Genomic DNA, 6,000 nt, shown 5'->3' on the forward strand with positions numbered 1-6,000 from the left:
GGGAGGCTGAGGCAGGATAATTGCTTGAACCTGGGAGGCAGAGGTTGCAGTGAGCCGAGATCCTGCCACTGCACTCCAGCCTGGGTGATAGAGTGAGACTCCACCTCAAAAAAAAAAAAAAAAAAAAAAAAAAAAAAGTTGTGAGGCTGCCCTGTGTTTTGTAGGATGTTTAGCTGCATCTCTGGTCTCTAATCACAAGATGCTACTAGCATGCCCTTTAAGTTTTGACAGCCAAAAATGTCTCCAGACACTATCAAATGTCCTGGCTCAACTTGAAACCACTGCGTTATATTAAGATGTGAATGGGAGACAGACACATGTATTTTTCAAAACATGTATTATTAGGAGATAGCATCACCTTCTAATATTCTTTTCCTAATTTGAAAACATCTGTTTATCCTAAATTAGATTTTTTAAATCTAACCTGCACCCAAATCTTCTCTAATTTCCTTAAATGAAGAATGAGTTATAACAAGAAATGTTTTACTTAATAAAGTCTAGATTAAAAATAAGATTTGGCCGGCCATGGTGGCTCACACCTATAATCCCAGCACTTTTGGAGGCAGAGGCAGGTGGATCACTTGAAGTCAGGAGATTGAGACCAGCTTGGCCAACATTGTGAAACCCCATCTCTACTAAAAATACAAAACTTTGCCAGGCGTGGTGGTGCATGTCTGTAATCCCAGCTACTTGGGAGGCCAGGGCAGGGGAATCACTTAAACCCTGGAGGCGGAGGTTGCAGTGACCCAAGATTGTACCACTGCACTCCAGCCCAGGTGACAGAGTAAGATTCCATCTAATAAAATAAAATAAACAAAAAAATAGAAAAAATAAGATTTATAGAAATATTTTAGAGTTACACTTATCTATTTTCTAAAATAAGACTCCATTTTGACAGTCTCGTGACAATGTTGATATCTAGCCAACTTGTAGTAGAAAACATTTTTCTGACGATGATGTTATGATTTGGCCAAGAGCATTAAATATAACCTGAGTATTGCATCTTAGCAGAAAAGCCCCCTCCTATAGAGATGACCTCCCTGTTTTATTTTTTAACAGGAAATAAAGGCAATAATGCCAAGGCTCTGAGCTTCTCTATGCCTTTAGTCTGATTCCATGGAACAGCTGATAAGATACACTAAAGAAATGTGTTACAAATAACACTCCTAAAATTATAGCAAAATTAGTGACTAGCAGCAAAAGTTTGGTAGCCATTCATCCTTTGTTCTCTAAGTTTTCTCAGCCTCACTACCATTCCCCTTACCCCCTCCACCTGCTTACCTTGAAGGTCCTCCCTGGCCACTGTCAAGCCAAAATATCCACTTTATTATCAAACAACTGGATATTGTTGCATTCAGGTATTTTTCAAACCCAATCTCAAAAATAGCTACTCTGTACACTTTGGCTAATTCACTCCACCAAAATAGAGTATGATATCTTGTTTTAAGAAGAACTAAGTGTGTCACTATATTTATATTTATAACCAGGTTTAAAAAAGAATATGGTCATCAGCTTATTCAAGCCAGGACAGTTTACTGGCTTGATATTATTGGACTTTTTGTTTGTTTGTTTTTTTGAGACAGAGTTTCAATCTTGTTGCCCATGCTGGAATGCAATAGCACAATCTTGACTCACTGCAACCTCCACCTCCTGGGTTCAAGTGATTCTCCTGCCTCAGTCTCCAGAGTAGCTGGGATTGCAGGCATGCACCTCCACACTTGGCTAATTTTCTATTTCTAATAGAGATTGGGTTTCTTCATGTAGGTCAGGCTGGTCTGAAACTTCTGACCTTAGAAGATCTGCTTGCCTCGGCCTCCCAAAGTGCTGGAATTACAGGCGTGAGCCACCGTGCCCAGCCTGGACGGGTTTTTGTTTTGTTTTGTTTTGTGTTTTGTTTTTGTTTCTGAGACAGAGTCTTGCTCTGTCACCCAGGCTGGAGTGCAGTGGCACAATCTCAGCTCACTGCAACCTCTGCCTCCAGGTTCAAGTAATTCTCCTGCCTTGGCCTCCTAAGTTGCTGGAATTACAGGTGCCCACCACCACGCCCGGCCAATTTTTGTATTTTTAGTAGAGATGGGGTTTCACCATATTGGTCAAGCTGGTCTCAAAAACCTGACCTCATGATCCACCCAACTCGGCCTCCCAAAGTGCTGGGATTACAGGTGTGAGCCACTGCGCCCAGCCTGGATGGTCTTTAAATAGCATCCAGACGATAGACTTATGCCACTGCCTAACCAAAAGGGGGTGCATTTTAATTAAACAAGTTTTTTTAAAGTATTTACTACGTGTCAGGTGCCATGCCAAGCACCAGGAGGGAATAATAAAAGGATGCACAGGGCTTCTGCCCCTGAAGCTTCCATTCTGGGAAAAATTGATCTGTGTATGCAAGAGTTAGATTATGTGCATGAGAAAGATTGGTAAGTGTGTGCAGTTTATATAGAAACTTCTCACAGGCAAAAGAGGGAAATGTTTAAGAACCAGGGTTTTAATAATTGCCAAAATAAAACCAACATATTCTCAGGCGCATCCCCTGTTCATCCCAATTGTCCCAGATATGGTTACAATCAGCCCTTCTGTGTCAGAGACAGCAATACTCATCAGCTACTTCCTGTGTGCCCCATACTGTCTAAGTTCTTTGTGCTTATGCAGGATCATATGACTGAGTTGGCCCTGAGCAGAATCACAGAATAGCAGGTATGTGTTCTCCTCCTCCTGCTCTCTTCCCCTAACACCATGAACACGATGCACTTGTGTTAAGATAGTAATCTACAAGATCAAAGTAGCCTACAATAATGAGTAAACCACATGAATGGAAGCCCTGGAGAACTGCCTGAATCTGCCTGACAGGGAGATTTATAGAGCAAGAAACAAACTTTGCTGTTAGGCCATTGAAATAGCCTGTTTTATCCTAATATACTTTCTCATCACATTAATCAAAAAATATGCTGGATCTTCATAATAAAGGTTTATTTTGGCTTGAATTCATTCATTCAGCAAAATACTTAATGACTATGTGTTAGGCACTGCTTTGGGTGCTGAGAATACAGTGAGGAACAAGACAAAGTCCCGGCAGCCTCAGGGAGTTTACACTTATATGGGAAAGACAGACAGACAATAAATAAAATTTTCTGGTAGTGATACAAGCAATAAACATAAAGTCATTACTGATTGGTCCTGTACCCTTCTCACTAAGTCTCGCCCTTCTCATGTCTTTACTTTCCTCCTTACTCAGCTCAGACTCTATGGTCCATCACTATTTTCCTTGTCCTGTGCGGATCCTCATCTCACTCACCCTTCTCTCCTTCTTTCTTCCAACTTGCCTGGCAAAATCCCAACCTGGTTAAATGCATGTTTTGGATGTTGTCATTGCCATTTTCACATCTACTCCCAGGTAGCCAAATATGGCGGGAGAAAAACAATAATGCTGATGGATCTCACTCTCACTTTGCAGCCACTAATCCCAGTGAGTCCTTGCAGCTACGACGTGGCAAGCCTACTACATTCCCTAATCCATCCATCTCCCATTCTCCTATATGATCACTTCACAGTTCCTCTGTCCAAAAACCTTGAACAGTCTCTCTCATACTCACTCACTGTCAATAATGTTGCTCTGGATTTTACTGAGAAACTTAAAGGAATAAAAACTTCAAAAATTCCACCTACATCTGCCAATCCCTGACCTGCATGGGTACTCATGTCCTCATCTTTCCTCCTGTTACGATGGAGCAGCTTTCTGTTGTCCTTTTTAAGGACAGCTCTTCTACTTGTGCACTAGATCCCATGTCCTCTCATCTCCTGTGGCAGACATGGAGATGTGTCCCCCAGATGCCTCTTCAAGGAAGGATCTGCTGCCCAGCTGCAGAGCCCAGATTCAGCAGGCAGCCTCCATCTGTCAGCTTCTTCAGGATCTGCCAAAGCTATGGAATCACTTCAGTGGAGCTCACACCTGTGCTGGGGCTGCCTGCACGCGGTGACTGAGCAGTATGTGGATATAAAAGCTCAGCCACTCAGGATACCTTGAGGAGCAGCACTCACTCCAGAGCTCCCCTAGCAGCTGTCTGAAGCTCTGTCAAGCCACCTTTGGAGTTTGACCTTTTCCTCTGCCCAATCTTACTTCTTCCCACTTCCCTTCACAGATCTTCACCCCTAATAAACATCTGGTGTCCCAAATTGTTTTAGCACCGTTCTTACACAATTTTCATGTAATTCTCTCCCCACTTCACTGGCTACAGTTGCTCCTTCTCTCCTCCTTTGCTGGTTCCCCTTTCACTCTCATTCTCTGCTTACAGAGAACCCAACCTGACCTACCTACTATAGATGGGCTTCAGCTACTGTCTCCTCCTTCCCTTGTATCATCAACGTTCCTCTCTCCACTGATTCATTCCCATCATCATACATACATCTCCCCTCAAAACCAAACTCCCTTTGAACTACACTTCTTTGTTCTCCTCTACAGCAAAATTCCTGGGAAGAGTGCCTGAATCCATTCCTTGCCTACCTGTCTCTCTGTATCCCCACTCCTGGCACCTTTAGAATTGCCACCCCACCCAATAGTCCGTGTCATTGACAACACAACATTGGTATATACAATGGTCAATTATCAGTTCTCATCTTACCTGAACTTTTATCAACAGCTGACTCAGTGGATCACTCTCTCCTTCAAAAACACTCCTTTGTCACTTGGCTTCTGGGACACAATTTCATGTTCTTCCCACTTCACTGGCTACAGTTGCTCCTTCTCTTCTCCTTGTGGGTCCCCCTCTCACTCCTGAACCTGTAAACACTGGAGAGCTCCAATGTGCCATATTGAACATCTCGTCCCTACCTATGTTCACTGTTAGTGATTTTATTCAGTTTTAGGGTTGTAGATACCATCTACATGCTAACAACTGCTATATTTATATCTTGAGCTTGAGTTTCTTCTGTTGAAGGCCAGACTCTGAAATCCAACTGCCACTCCTGAATCTCCATTTTTAATTCTCAGAACTAACATGTCTAAAACAAAACAACTCATTCCCACCTCCTGCACTTTCCCCTCCAAAACCATCGTGCCCACCCCCACCCCTGAAGTCTTTCTTATCTCAACCAATGGCTACTCTGTTCCTACAGCTGTTGAACCAAAAACCCCAAGGTCATCACTGACTTGTAGCTGACTCTCTTGCCCACATCCAAAACTTTAGAGAATTCTTTGGAATAACCTAGTCGGTCTTCAGAGTTCTCATTTTCTTAGGATCTTTTCAAATGTCTTATTAATAAGATGTTGCTTAATTGTTGAATATAAAACAAAATCCCATCCACCCTACTGGTACTTCCTATCTTCTTTAACTTGCTTTACTGTTATCACTAATTGTTGTAGGATTTATATTCACTTTTTCATTGTCTTGATGGCAGTGGCAGCCTGTGTGGAGCAGCCACTGAGGGGATGCCAGCTACAGCATGGAAGGCACAGCCAGAGCTGCACACTCCTCAGAGCCAGCAGGGGCCGGGAACACGCAAGAGCCCCGCCCCCTACCGAGCTGGCAAGCAGCAGCCTTCGTCCAGCAACAGCTCTGGGCCCAGGCATCACCACACTCTTGGGAGCCCAAGAAGCCCCTGCCCCTGCAGGCTTGAAAGTGCCTGCTCCTGAGGTTACAGTGAGCCAAGATCATGCCACTGCACTCCAGCCTTGGTGACAGTGAGACCCTGTCTCAATTAAAAAAAAAAAAAAAAAAGAAAAGAAAGAAAGAAAATGCCTACTTACAGGCCTCTAGCCTCTACTCACTCCCAGGGCCTGCCCCAAGGCAGAGTAAAGTTGTGGCTGAACATGGGTGCTTTCGCAACCCGGTTGGGTATACTGACACCCAGGGCAGTACTGACACACCCTCCCCCTGCCGCATCCACCCCCTCGGGACTTTGGGCACCAACAAATGCAAGAAGGTTCTGAGGGTGGCTCTGTGTGCACCTGCAGGCATCCCTTGGCACAAACTGCCTGGGTGCCATAGATGACATGTTGATGGTGGG

The 6,000-nt window shown here is 43.9% G+C and overlaps 1 protein-coding gene across 1 annotated transcript in view; it reads right to left on the bottom strand.

Moving 5' to 3' along the window:
• Positions 1–1,566, bottom strand: part of RNF144B (ring finger protein 144B) — a 193,942-nt gene extending 192,376 nt beyond the window's left edge. Inside the window, exon 1 of the mRNA XM_032247741.1 lies at positions 1,282–1,566. The gene's annotated coding sequence lies outside the window, so the exon portion shown is untranslated. The remainder of the gene's footprint in view (positions 1–1,281) is intronic.
• Between the last annotated feature and the right edge of the window lie 4,434 nt (positions 1,567–6,000).

This window comes from Sapajus apella, unplaced genomic scaffold (genome assembly GCF_009761245.1).
Source record: "Sapajus apella isolate SASKATOON/1434 unplaced genomic scaffold, GSC_monkey_1.0 scaffold63, whole genome shotgun sequence".
NCBI classification, from domain to species: domain Eukaryota; kingdom Metazoa; phylum Chordata; class Mammalia; order Primates; family Cebidae; genus Sapajus; species Sapajus apella.